At 40.3% G+C, this 15,000-nt stretch overlaps 1 protein-coding gene across 5 annotated transcripts in view; it reads left to right on the forward strand.

Annotated features, from left to right (window-relative positions):
• LOC135109165 (probable G-protein coupled receptor AH9.1) overlaps positions 1-15,000 on the forward strand; it is a 195,828-nt gene that overhangs the window by 113,661 nt on the left and 67,167 nt on the right. The gene's annotated exons all lie outside the window — the stretch shown is intronic.

Here is a 15,000-nt window from a genome sequence, read left to right on the forward strand (position 1 = left end):
CTACTACTACTACTACACAACTACTACTACTACTACTACCACCGACATCATCACCACCACCACCACCACCACCACTCTACAGCATCTCTAATTGGAATGGAACACCGTCTTTCACTACCACCACCACCACCACCCACCACCACCACCACCGCTATCTCACCACCAAGAGACTGTGGCTTTCCTGGCTTCATGATACGAGCTTCAGTTTCTCCCTCAGTCTCTCCGATCCTCTCCCATCCTTTCCCTTGCCATCCCATGCCTGTACTTGTCCGAGCGTCCGTGTGTCTGTATATATTTACACGCTAATATAATTGATTCACGTAAGGTTCACACACTCGTCACGCTCATCGTTAATATTCCGCTGGGAAGTGTAAAGGATTCACTGAGAAGATTAACATTCTACAGGAAGGTTTACGTCAGGGAATTGAGTGGTGTAGAGAGAGAGAGAGAGAGAGAGAGAGAGGAGAGAGAGAGGAGGGAGAGAGAGAGAGAGAGAGAGAGAGAGAGAGAGAGAGAGAGAGAGAATTTACACTTTGTCTCTTACATCTCAGCTACATACATACATACATACATACATACACCCATCCATACAAACATACCCATAACACAAACATCGTCTAACATTTAATCTGGAAATATTTATCTTAAAAAAATAAATAAACGGTAAAAAAATTTTAATATAAGTGAAAAGCTCTTATTGCCCAAACGAACTTAAAAAAACATAGCTAGATAGATAGATAGCTAGATAGAGTGAAAGATGGATAGACAGACAGACAGATAGATAGATAGATAGATAGATAGATAGATAGATAGAGAGAGAGAGAGAGAGAGAGAGAGAGAGAGAGAGAGAGAGAGAGAGAGAGAGAGAGAGAGAGAGATTTATTGGCAACAGAATCACAGGTACATCACAAAGGCAAAGGAAGGCACACTGCAGCACCCTAGTCGTGCCGCCCTCCCATTCCTCTGTTCCCTTCCCACCCCTTGATCCCAACCCTCGTGTTCTCTTCCCCTCCCAGACGCCAGTCTCCTACAGGCTTTCTAGATGAATTTTCTTCCTTTCTTGCCAGGTGGTACCTCAATATTCCTCCATCGTTGTATCCTTTTTCGGTGTTCTCTCTCTTTCCCTTCTTCTTTTCTCTCTCTCCTATTTTTGTTTTCCTTCCCTGACGTTTACTCAGTTCGTTTCATATCAATCCTCCAAGTTTTTCATTCGTTTTACATCGATCTCCCAAATTTGTCAAGTGATTCCCGAATATTCCCAGCTACCTAAAGAACTTTCATCACATTCCGAGTCACTTACAGTATGCCGCCTCCACTTGTCACTCACAGTCCCCCTTCAGATTCTCAAGTGGTGCCGTGATTTCTTTCATCCAGAGTCAGTCTCCCACAGTAACTCACTGGATTGTATTTTCAAACATTTCAGCGTCTTGTCTCGACGGTTGAATTGTAAATGCGGTTTTTCAAGTGTTTTCGTGATTCTGATATTTGTATTTTCAAGTGTTTTTTTTACGTGATTCCAACGTTTGTGGTTTTCAAGTGTTTTCGTGATTCTAATGTTTGTGGTTTTTAAATGTTCTCGTAATTTCAACGTTTGTGCTTTTCAGATATTTTCGTGATTCTAATGCATCGTTATTATCATCGTTGTTGGGGAAAAAGACCTACGAGAACCTGACTTATCTGTATGTCCTTTGAAAGTAGATCTTACGGGAGAATAAAGCGTTCCAGAATACGGGCCTGTGACCTTATGAGAGACCAAAGCGCTCCAGAACACAAACCTATGACCACCAAGGGCACGAGGAAAATAATTTTCTCATTATCTTGTCTCCGTATCGCCTGTTGTCCCTTCCTTCCTATCTGTACGTTCCTATCAAAACAGCAAGTAAACTATGATTAATATAATTGAGAAGTAATGTGTTCGTTTGACAACCCTGCCTGTGATTATTTTTTTAACTCATATTTATTATATATTTGGTAATTGGTAGAAATTCGTCAAATGTTCACTATTTTCCTGCTCCTCAGTTAGGAACAATAATTCTGTTGAGCTTTGTAATATATATATATATATATATATATATATATATATATATATATATATATATATATATATATATATATATATATATATATATATATATATATATATATATATATATATATATATATATATATATATATATATATATATATATATATATATATATATATATATATATACGTTTTCAATAATTACTCTTTGTATGACCTTTGGCAGTATAGGTAAAATAACAGAAATTTAATGAAGTCCATCCATTTTGCAATAATAGGGAGGCTAGCGGTAATGTTATTGTTATTTAGGTAAATAGTCACACAGGATGATTGATGGGTTAATGTACGATAGTTTCCGTTCGGGTATAAAGAACCCTGATATTCGTTCGTCCACTCCATGTCACTGTCAAATAAAGAGGCTGTATGCAATATCATTATCTAATATACACATATTATAGATGACAGAATGCTTTGGTGGGTTGTTGTACGGTAGTTTTCATTCAGTTAAAAGAGTTTTGTCTGGTGCTCTCATGTGCAATTTCATGTCACTGCCAAGGCCAGGATATTGAAGGGAACTTTTGGCTCTTGGCGCTTAAGTATGAAAAGTTTTCTCTTATCCAGTTTTCTTGTATTCTTTGATCCGCCTCAGCCATGAACTCCACTGCCCCCGCACACATCAGTGACTCCCGCAGCTGACAGTTGAGTGCTGAAGCTTCGAAAGCCCCTGGAAACTTCCTCTTAGCTGACAAACATGACTGCAGAAGATTTGGAGGGCCTTAACTGGTAAATTAATGGTGAAACCTGAGAAGACCCTACAGTGATTCCCTCAGCCGTCAAACCTACATTAATCTAGGTACATAGCTGACTGACGAGTGACGAAGCTTGGAAAGGTTACAATGTGTCCCATAGCTGTCAGATTTTTTACATTATAACCGACTGGGCCTTAGACATTTATGTACTACAATCTCTTAGTTTCTGTAGCTTAGAGGAGACAAAACTACCTTCCTATTTCCTCCTTTGTTGTTGTTGTTATGTCCACCTCTCGAATGCAAGAGTTAACCATTATTCTCAATCAATCATTCCCTTTTCTGGTAAACTCTGGAATTCTCTGCCTGCTTCTGTATTTCCTCCTTCCTGTGACTTGAACTCTTTCTAGAAGGAGGTTTCAAGACACTATTTCTCCAATTTTTGACACTCGCTTCTGATTGTGTTTGGGGATCGGCACCTCACTGGGTATTTTATTCTTCTAATTTTGTCGCCCTTGGCCGATGGTCCTCTTACATAGAAAAGAGATGCAAGGTGAAGTTTCAGATCTTTAACATGCAGTAGACATTAAGAGACTGGTAATAATGAACGTGGCTAAAATAATCGCATGAACTCAGACAGGAAGCTGAGGCCACACCTAGCTAACTCACGCCTTTCCCCTCAGCCTCCCTTTTTCCCTTTACACGACAGACGGAAAGAGTTCAAAAAGCCTACGTCCAATTTCCACTTTTTAAGACTGGGATTCAATAATCTCGATACTTCAAAGAGTGAACTCCTGACTGACGCTAAAGAGAGGAAAAGGGGAAATCTGTCTTCTACCGCTATTTTCATGCTAACTGCTCTTCTGATCTTGCTAACTGCATGCCTCCCCTCCTTCCGCGGCCTCGCTGCACAAGACTTTCTTCTTTCTCTCACCCCTATTCTGTCCACCTCTCTAACGCAAGAGTTAACCAGTATTCTCAATCATTCATCCCTTTCCCTGGTAAACTCTGGAACTCCCTGCCTGCTTCTGTATTTCCACCTTCCTACGACTTGAATTCCTTCAAGAGGGAGGTTTCAAGACACTTATCCACCAATTTTTGACCACTGCTTTGACACTTTTATGGGACTGTCATTTCAGTGGGCATTTTTTTTATTAGATTTTTGTTGCCCTTGGCCAGTATCCTTCCTACATAAAAAGAAAAAAAAATTGACTTTCTAGGAGACTAAGCCATATTGGAGTTAGCAGAAAAGATTAGAAGCTCCTTCACACCATAGAAAGACAAAGGAACAGAGCAGCAGACAGGAGAGGGAAACAAGTATTAGAAGAAGCTGATTTAAAATGGTTGATCCTCAAATAGAAAGGACCCAAAGTTAGGAGAAAAGATTATAAGCGTCTTCACAACCCAGAGACAAAGGAACAGAGCAGCAAACAGGAAGGACTGGGGAAATTAGTATTAGGGAAAGTTGAATAAAAAAAAAGTTTGCTCTTCAAACAGAAAATAATCAAAACTCCTCAAACTCCTTAACTTGTCTAATCTTGTCAGCGAGCACTGTGTCCCTTCAGGAGCTGCCTTGTTAAGTTCAGGAGCTGCCTCGTGTGGGTTAGCTGGCCTTCTGCGTTCTCCTTTGCAACTAATACTCGTTTTTTTTGTTTTTTTTTTGCTCTAAACCTTCTATTTGTGGACAAAGTGAATTAGACTCTTGACTGCTGGGTGATTTGTTCCCATAATCACCGACAAGTTCTTAGACATTTATATAATAGAATTTCTTAAGTATTATTATAGATAAGAAGACAATTAGCTTCCCATTTTTCTCTTGATTTTTTATTTTATTTGATTTTTATTTGATTTTTATCTATTTTTTAAATTTTTTTGTGTTCCTCCATTTCGAACAATATTCTGAGTATTAAGTAACGAGCGTAGCAGTGAAGGAGTTAAAATTATCACTGAATTATCATGACGAAAGGAAGAATGGCTTAGAAAAAAAAACAAGATTAACTTCTTATCTTCTCCTTTCTTTGCTGTTGAGTGCCTGCATTTCTTAAAGTTTTCTAAATGTCAAATGACGAGCATAGCAGTGAAGGAGTTAAAATCATCACTTGAATAACATGAATAAAGGGAGAATGATAACATAACACGCTTAAACTCTGATAGCCTTTTCAACAGACATCCAACTATCACCTTGCCTCCTCACACACTCACTTCTCCCTATCCTCAAACTCTCCTTCATTGCTTTCCTTTCCTGTATCCCAATTACCTTCACGTCTCTTCAACAACCGGCGCACTATCACCTTGCCATCTCCCCTCACGCTCTTTATCTCTGTCATCCCAGCATCTTTCATCGCCTCCCTTTCCTGCATCCCTTTCTGTCTTCTCCACGCCCACGCGAACACTGAAACGGATAGCTGCAGGCATTTGGGAATTGTTTCGTGTGTTGTTCTTGCGTGTGTGTATGTGGGGTGGGAGACTCAGACACACACACACACACACACACACACACACACACACACACACACACACACACACACACACACACACACACACACACACACACACACACACACACACTCTCTCTCTCTCTCTCTCTCTCTCTCTCTCTCTCTCTCTCTCTCAAACGCTCCCACACTTTTTCATTTGTCAGAGCAAGTTAAAACAATGCTTGTTATTTCAAGGTTGTGAAATCGTGAGCGAAAAAATTATGCGTGAGCCTGTGTGAGAGAGAGAGAGAGAGAGAGAGAGAGAGAGAGAGAGAGAGAGAGAGAGAGAGAGAGAGAGAGAGAGAGAGAGAGAGAGAGAGACCTGAACATCCATTTAATCTTTTCTCGCTTATTTTTTACGCCACTCCACTCCACTTCATTTTGACTTCCCACCCTCATTCTCCTTACCTACCTGCCTTCCCACCCCCTCTCTCTCTCTCTCTCTCTCTCTCTCTCTCTCCATAGAGGGCCTTGAGAACCCTTACTGGCGAGATAAAAAATGTGCATCGATCCGAATATTGTGGTAGTGACGTCAATGACCAGTATTCTTCTTCTTCCTCCTCCTCCTCCTCCTCCTCCTCCTCCTCCTCCTCCTCCTCCTCCTCCTCCTCCTCCTCCTCCTCCTCCTCTTTGTTTTTCTATTAAGTATGGTGTTTCTTTTCTTTTATATATTGAGTATGTTACTGTCTCTGTACCACTCCTTCTTTTTCTTCTTGTTCCTCCTCCTTCTTTTTCTTCTTGTTCCTCCTCCTCCTCCTCCTCCTCCTCCTCTTTTCTCTTGTCTTATGTAAGGTTTTCTTGCCTTTTCTTTTATACTGCCCACTTTATTTTCTCTGTGTGTCTGCTTATGTCTGTTTCTGTCTGTCTGTATGTATATGTGTCTGTCTGTCTGTGTGTCATTAATTACAAAAAACTAGCATCAGTAACAGTATAATGATATTTTCCGATAAAGAAGGCGAAGTAGATGAAGAAGAAAAGAAGAAGAAGAAGAAGAAGAAGAAGAAGAAGAAGAAGAAAAAGATAAGATGCAGATTCTAAACGATGTGATGGAAAGTGCCGGTGTTTTTCGTCTCCATCTCCCACTTTCTTTCTCCCTCTCCCTCTCTCTCTCTTCCTCTTTCTCTCTCTCCCTCTCGTCCTCTCCCTCCTGAGTGGTCTTCCTGGGTTGGGTTCGTGTCTCATGTCTGGTAGTCCTGGTCCTCTTCTTTTTCCGTCCATCCCTCCTTCGTTATCTTTTATTCCCTTCGGCACCAGGAAACTGACCAGAAGTTGCAGGAAGAGAAAAAAATAACGCTAAGATTCGAGGGGACATTTAATTGCTAGTCCGTAAAAAGTACAGTTGGTAGAGAGCGAGAGAGAGAGAGAGAGAGAGAGAGAGAGAGAGAGAGAGAGAGAGAGAGAGAGAGAGAGAGAGAGAGAGAGAGAGAGAGAGAGAGAGAGAGTCACAGTTCGGAAGGTTTCATATAGGAAATGAACACTTAATTCCAACTTCTTAAAATAAATAGATAAATAAATAAAAGCAGTAAATAAAGAGTTCTGGTATGGAGAAATGATGGTTTAAGTGTTGTTCTATAAAAAGATAAATCAAATTGTCGAAGAGTTGCACTAAAAGGAAGCTCCAATTTACTTCCAGATATGTTTTGAATCTCTCTTAATTGGTAGCGCTTTCCCCTTTAAGTCTTTCACTGTTTTGGCTTCTCGTGTTTAATGGAGTGCTGTGCTGTAAATCTGGAGTATTCCTATCAAGACACGTGGAAGTTCAGCGTATGATTTTAAGACACACAGGAAAGTTCAAGACATTTTTTTAAGTTTGGAGTATAATTTCAAGACACATGGATAGGAAAGTTTTAGACACATGCAAGTTTAAAGTATAAATTCAAGACATATCTAAGTTAAGAGTTAAATTTCAAGATACATGTAAGTTTAGAGTATACTTTCAAGATTAAAGGAACTTAAGAGCATAATTTCAAGACACATTGGGAAAATTGTAGTGAGTGATGGGGTCGCTTAAACCTTTTAGTGCCCCGTAACTTTTTAGTGTCTTATTTTGGCTCGGAAATAAACTGTCTAGGGTTACTTACTCCAAGCAGTAAGTGAGTCGTTTGGATTATTATTCTCTTTCGGGACTGGGACCGTCTGTGGAACTTTTTTCTTTTTATTGTGTTTTCCCCTTGGCCTTGACCCGTCCTGCGAAAAAAAAGGTAAACAAGAAAATAAACAAATAAACAAAAAGAATCAAAAGTTAAAAGTACCATCTTATCACTAGAAGAACGATACAGACAGAGAGACAAACACACGAACAGAGAACCAGAGACAGAGTCAAACATAATCATAAGTAGACAAACAGGTAAAAAGACAGACAGACAGACAATACAAGAAGGAATCAGAGACCACTAGAGGAACGAGACAGACAGAGAGACAGACAGAAAGACAGAGGGGCAGAGACAGAGACAGACAGACGGAAATATAAGCAAATAAATAGATAAGCAGACAGACAGACAGACAGACAGACAAACAAGCCGACAATACAGAAATAAATTAGAGAACACTAGAGGAACGAGACAGACAGACACAGAGAGAAAGACAGAAAGGCAGAGACAGACAGACAGATGAAAAGATAGATAAACAAATAGATGACCAGTTAGACAGAAGAAAATCAGAGAACATATACACTCAGACACTTCACTTTCTCATCCAGACGCCTAAAAAAACTACCGGAGGGCTGAGGCATCAACAATTGTACGTCGTTGAGGCCCCCGAAGCGTGTTATCAGCTGATGAGGCACAAGAGGCACGGATGAATGGGGACAGAGCGCCGAGGTAACCTTTCATCACGACACGGTTACGCAAGTGAAGTGTAAGGGGGTATTTTTTCTTAATCAGGACAGAGAGAGAGAGAGAGAGAGAGAGAGAGAGAGAGAGAGAGAGAGAGAGAGAGAGAGAGAGAGAGAGAGAGAGAGAGAGGGGGACAGAGAGATTTTCACTAGCTCATTACCTTGCACGAGGTATCTAAATGGCTCGAATAATGCATTAATGTTGGTGACTTGTTATCTCTTTCTCCTGCTCTCCCTCTCCTTGAGCCATCCTCTCTTATCCTCTTCTTCCCCTTCCTCCTATACTTCACAAGCACTTCAGTAGATTACATTCATATTCAGTGCTGATGGTGACGATGGTTTTACTGTGAGGAAACATGCCTTGCCAAAACAAACCAGACTATAAATCTGAACGTAATATACGAGTCTACGCTATAATATCCTACTAGTTACGCGGAGTTTCGATAGATGGCGCTGACCGGAGTGATAGTGCATACGGTGTCATCAAGAGTAGCTTTCTTATCTTTCTTTTGTATTATCTTTAAAACAAATCACTTCTATATGATCTAAGTACGAAATAGTGTATGGTGCTCATCTATCTTCACCCCACAACCCTTCTTCTCGTACAATACTCCTGGACGTCCCACCAACCCTTCATCTGGCCAGCATGACTCACTCCACAGCTCCCCCACACTACCTCAGAATGCCATCAGCTTTCCATCAGTCCAGCCTGGGACAATCACTGAAAGCTCTCTCATTTACGTGTGTTGATAGTGGTGGTTTCAATGTTGTTCTTGTCGACAGACTATGTAAAGAACGTGACGGGAGATAGTGGTGGTTTCAAGGTTGTTCTTGGCGACAGACTGTAAAGAACATGATGGGAAGGGTACAAGAAGAGAAGGTTATTTGTAAGGCTTAAGTTCCGCTTGATTAGTATAGCGCTATGTGTATGGAAAATGGATGAGAGAGAGAGAGAGAGAGAGAGAGAGAGAGAGAGAGAGAGAGAGAGAGAGAGAGAGAGAGAGAGAGAATATATTTTGCAATTTCTTCCCAGTTCAAAGATTGGATGTGGCTGTAGAACAAGTAAAGATGTCTCAGAGTGATTGGTAATAACAGAAAGGTGTACCAAGTGGCAGTCAGAGGGTTAAGGCCGCTTTACACGATGCTGCTTTTGATACTGGCGATTACTAGCAGTTACTAGCTTCCCTCACAGTGAATTTCTGGCTGATGAAGTCTGAAGTAATTAAAAGTAATTAAGAGTTTACATGTTTCTGGTTGCCCAAGATCTCTCGGTGTGTGACATGCCTAGTAAACCCTCGTGTTCCCTCCCAGGCCGCCTGCCACGGCTGATGGGCGCCGCTGCTCGCATCACAATCTTGACACTTCAGATGACAAAAGACGAAACTTCCAAAGGCGCTTGATTGTTATTGAGCATTTAAAACTAATTAGATGTTAAAAACACAATAGATACAAACATTTTTTTACTAGAATGTTGTGATGATAATTTAGTCCCAAATGCAATAAACTGGCGACTCTGTACAGAGCAGCTTCGAAACAGTGAACCGAAGCGAAGCGATGCGAGTCAGGAAAGAGTTTGCCAAGTCTGTTGTGCGGTGAAGGTGTGTTTCGGAGTGTGTGCCATCTTGAACTCTCACTGGTAGTCTACGTGAAGCAGGCAGGACCAGAGATGTGTTGAGAGGGTGATGGGTGTGGAGTCACAAAAATAGTGAGTCATTAAGGCAAGTAAACTTTACATGTGTACTAAACTTTACATCTGTACTGATTTCCTCTGTGTGCAGGGCTTTCCCTCAGTCTTATGTCCTCTGATCTGCTGACACTGTTGTTTGATTGGTTCGTTGATATTTAGGTACTGCAACATAGACTCCGAGTCAGGTTTTGTTGGGAAATTGTCAGTCGATCAGAGAGTTTGAAATCGAAGGGAAGCACAGAACACAGAGAGGGTGAGTGTTGCATGAAATCAAAGAGAAACGGAAAACACAGTGGAAGTGAGCGTTGCATAAAATCGCAGGGAAAAAAGCAGAAAACACGGTGGGAGTAAGATAATTATTCAACCTTTGAGATACGGTGAATGTAATCCCGTAGAAACGCCTCACTGTAAACAGTTTTCAAATGGTTTGGTGGCAAGGATGGCTCTCTCGACGATTCCCATGCCCATCACTACTGCACAATTGTATTTTCTCAGTACCTTTTCCCAGCAGCAAGATATCTAAGTGTTATGATCACCTTCATTTCGGGGGTTAGTGGATTTCTCCTTTGTGTCACTCTGTAAGGCTTCCCTCACTAGGTCGATGACGAAGAGAATACCTGCACAGTCTAAACAATATCTTCTGATGAGTTCCGTGTCACTAAGTTTCTTCACTACATCCTATCTGGGTAAATGATTCTTGATGGATAATCCTTCCACTCCTCCATACTCCTCTGCATTTCTTTATCTTAGCCTTCCAAGTCGCTACACACACCTGCTGTACTCTACATTCCTCGTTCTGGTGTCATACTTCCTTCTACTTCTCATTAGAGCATAGAACAATAGCGTGACTTTTCGAGAGAGAGAGAGAGAGAGAGAGAGAGAGAGAGAGAGAGAGAGAGAGAGAGAGAGAGAGAGAGAGAGAGAGAGAGAGAGAGATACTTCCTTCTACTTCTCATTAGAGCATAGAACAATAGCGTGACTTTTCGAGAGAGAGAGAGAGAGAGAGAGAGAGAGAGAGAGAGAGAGAGAGAGAGAGAGAGAGAGAGAGAGAGAGAGAGAGAGAGAGGGGAAATATAATTATGTATACAATTTCATTCCCAGAAGAGTTTATGATTATACGAGATGTTCTGTCCCTGAAACAAGAGAGAGAGAGAGAGAGAGAGAGAGAGAGAGAGAGAGAGGAGAGAGAGAGAGAGAGAGAGAGAGAGAGAGATGGATGTGTTTAGGCCTGTGCGCGTGTGGGTGAGTGGATGAGACGGTAAAGTCAATTAACACCAGCCCTCCATGCCTCAACGGTGACTAATCCGTGCCATTCCCCGCGTACCGACCAAACAGAAACACGATACGATGCCTACAAAATTAACCGCAAATGTTTGTTGTTCTTGTAAGTTGTCTAGACTGTAACATGCCTCTCTCTCTCTCTCTCTCTCTCTCTCTCTCTCTCTCTCTCTCTCTCTCTCTCTCTACTGCATAACTCTCCCTCCTTGTACTGTCTGTCTGCACTCCCTCCTCAGTAAATCGTCCTCTCCCTCTCTCCTAGCCCCCCTTACCCCCATTTCCTCACTTCTCCCGCCTCTGTTGCTAGTAATGGGTGGGGAAGACCTAACTGCGCCATTTGAGTGACCTTAGAGAGAGAGAGAGAGAGAGAGAGAGAGAGAGAGAGAGAGAGAGAGAGAGAGAGAGAGAGAGAGAGAGAGAGAGAGAGTTTTATGAATACTTACGGCCATCTCCGCTTTAGGATTTGTTTGGGTAAGTACGAGATGATTGGGTGGAGAGGGAGAGACTTAGAGAGAGAGAGAGAGAGAGAGAGAGAGAGAGAGAGAGAGAGAGAGAGAGAGAGAGAGAGAGAGAGAGAGAGAGAATTGACTTATATTGTTATAAAAAATAAACTTGAGTAATATTCATTTTGTTGCTTTGTGTGTGTGTGTGTGTGTGTGTGTGTGGTGTGTGTGTGTGTGTGTGTGGAGTGACGCAAGGTAGCTGACGCCGTGAATAGAATGCTGTTGGTGCTTCTGACGAAATATGCATTGAAGGATGTATTGATGAGTGTCTTGCATGTGTATTATCTCCTCTGTTTCTCCTCTAACCGTGTGTGTGTGTGTGTGTGTGTGTGTGTTTGTCCTTGTGTCTCTTGGGTTGTTGTGTGTCTAGCTTGCGTCCAGGAGTTTAAATTTGAAGGCAATGTGCGTATGTAGATTTCAAGGGGAAAGTGGCGTGTTTCTGTATTATATATATATATATATATATATATATATATATATATATATATATATATATATATATATATATATATATATATATATATATATATATATATATATATATATATATATATATTATGGCGAAGCGGTGCGTTGGTTCGGTGCTTCGCAACCCGCGGCGACACCTCATGGCGCATTGATGCGGAGCCTCGATGCCTCGAGATGTGTGGCGAAGATATGATGCTGTTGTTTGTGTATTGTAAAACTGCTGCATGTATATATATGATGTGTTTGTTTTCAACACATCGGACTTGAAAGGAAAATAAATTAATGGAAGTTAGAACTGAAAGAAGAAACACGTGAACGAATGCAATGAATCATAAAAGAAGACATGTCACAATTATTATATTAAACGTTACCAGCGAGTCGCATCACGGTTAGCGCACACCACAGGAAACTGAGGAGATGTGAACAAGGGAAGAAAAGAAAAAAAAAAAACTTATTGACAGAGTCAGAAATACCTTATTGCTTCTTTCCTCCCCCTTCCCTCCAGCACCCTTCAAACTGCCGTCAAAAGAATAAAGATAAACTTGTCTGCGAAGAAGAAGGCAAATTTGTTTTCTGGGGATCGTTGATGAAAACAGAGGCCAAGAGACGCTGTTTCACGGTCAGAGAGTGGTGAGGCGAAGCGAGGGCAGGTATTCTTCAAGGGAAGACAGGCAGACGAGACGAGTTTCGATAAAGGTGAAAAATAGCAAGTGAAAAGTGCAGGTGGATGATGTGACCTTGAGATCGCTCGCCAGATATCCAACATGCAACGTGACACTCCCACTCTCCAGGGGTGCAGCCAGTGACAGTCGTCCAGTAACTTTTCAGCCTCACAAACTAACCGCGAATTCCGCTTGTTTGTTTATTTATTTATTTTTTTACAGTTTTTGTGTTTTTGCTTGGATAAACTTTTCATTACGTGGCGCACCTGTTGCTATAGTTGGCTTTGTCCTGTCCAGGGAGTGAATGTCCAAAACTTGCCTTAACTTTTCTACGCTTAAATGAAAATCGAAGAAAGTGGAAGACCTTTTAATTTTGACTTACGGAGTGGTAAAACACGATGATTGCCTGTATGTTTTGAAGGTGATGATACCGCACTCCCTTCCAATGTGCTTAGTGTGTTCCCTCTGCACGTTCTCCGATCTAATAATCTATATATATATATATATATATATATATATATATATATATATATATATATATATATATATATATATATATATATATATATATTTTTTTTTTAATTTTGTGCGCAAATTGTCGGCAAATAAGGACTGAAGACCGACTCCGATCTAATAACCTATAATTTTTTTGAGATTTTGTAAGCATATTGTTAGCAGATCAAGACTAAAGATTTTGTACGCAATTTATCAGCAGGTAAGAACTGAAGACTATGATCTGATTATCTACTGATGTATATTTTTTAGAATTTGTAAGCATGTTGTCAACAGTTCAAGACTAAAGACTGAGTGAAAACGCAAAGCAAAGTGGGAGTGGTGAAGGATTCTCGGATCGTGATTAAAGTGAACAGTGCTTAGCTTGTGACCTCTGAGTCCCAAGCACGATCCTCCCCAGCTCACCGTAATTTGTGTATGTGCGCGCTGTCTCGCGACTCCCGCCGGCGGCACGGGTTGCCGCTACCTAATGCAATCAGTGTCCAGTTCCTAGACTCCTTCATCCTGCTGGTGTTGAGGAATATGCGAGCCTTTTATCCTGCACTAAATAAATAAAATGAAATTATTAAATAGATAATATATACATAAATAAAATAGATAAATAGATTAACGCAAATAGAAGTAAAATACATAGATGGAATAAGATAGAATAAATAGAATTGAGTAAATGAAATTGATGAATACAGAAACTAATAAATAAGAATCGAGTAAAAATACAAGGAAAATAAAGAAAATAAAAAAGATAGATAAAATAATGAATGAAGTAAAATAAATAAAGTAAAGGAACAAAAAATGAATAATTGATAAAATACAATAAAATAGAAATAAATGATGTATCATCAAATGAAAACAAATCAATATATAAAATTAAATGAATAAAGAAAACAATAAACAAAATAAGAAAAAAAAATAAAAAAAGAGAATAGCTAATAGATAGATATGATAAAATCAAAGCAGACGAACAAATAAATAAACAAAAAAATAAATAATAATTAAACACGTGAATAATTACACCAACCAATAAATAAAATCATAAAGCAATGAAGGAAATGGGCGAGTCAATATTGCCATTTTCTGTATTTAATCACCACGCTGCAGTTACTGACCTTGGAAACATAATGAAGGGAGGAACAAAATATTTCAGTAATTAGTGTTTCCGTTTTTGGATGTGCCTTTAAGAATTACAATTTTTTTTTTCTGGACGTAAAAGTTTGTTATTTTTGTGTGTTTTGCAGTCTAGCTATTTTTTTTTCTTTACATATGCTATTTTTATATTTTTTTTCAATATTAGAGAGAGAGAGAGAGAGAGAGAGAGAGAGAGAGAGAGAGAGAGAGAGAGAGAGGGGGGGGGGGAGTATCGTTATATAATCTTACACCGTGTCAATAGAAAGGTGGTTCACTCGACGTATTGAGCGATCTAGGGCTTCAGGAAATCGCCTAGGTGGTGGAGGGGAGGGCAGAGGCAAGCCACACGTTGTCTGGGGAGAGCGACGAGGGGAGATCGACTAGTGCTCTTAATGAATGAAGGTACAGTTGGGGTCATAAGTTAAGGAAGCTCCTCCAGTCACTTCCACTGTATTTTGTCCTTTCTCTTAGTCTTTACTTAATCATTGAAAGTACAGAGGTCGGAAGTCAATGAATCTCCTGAACTCACTTCCACGCATTTCTGCTTTATTTTGCTCTTTCTCTCAGCTCTAATTCCGATCCACTTACAATTTTACAAAGTCTGTTAACCAATGGATTCTTGCAGGTCAGAGGGCTTTATTAACACCCACATTCAGAAACGCTTTTCTCTCCCGCCACGAGTA

The sequence above is a fragment of the Scylla paramamosain genome, chromosome 18 (genome assembly GCF_035594125.1).
Source record: "Scylla paramamosain isolate STU-SP2022 chromosome 18, ASM3559412v1, whole genome shotgun sequence".
Lineage (NCBI taxonomy): Eukaryota > Metazoa > Arthropoda > Malacostraca > Decapoda > Portunidae > Scylla > Scylla paramamosain.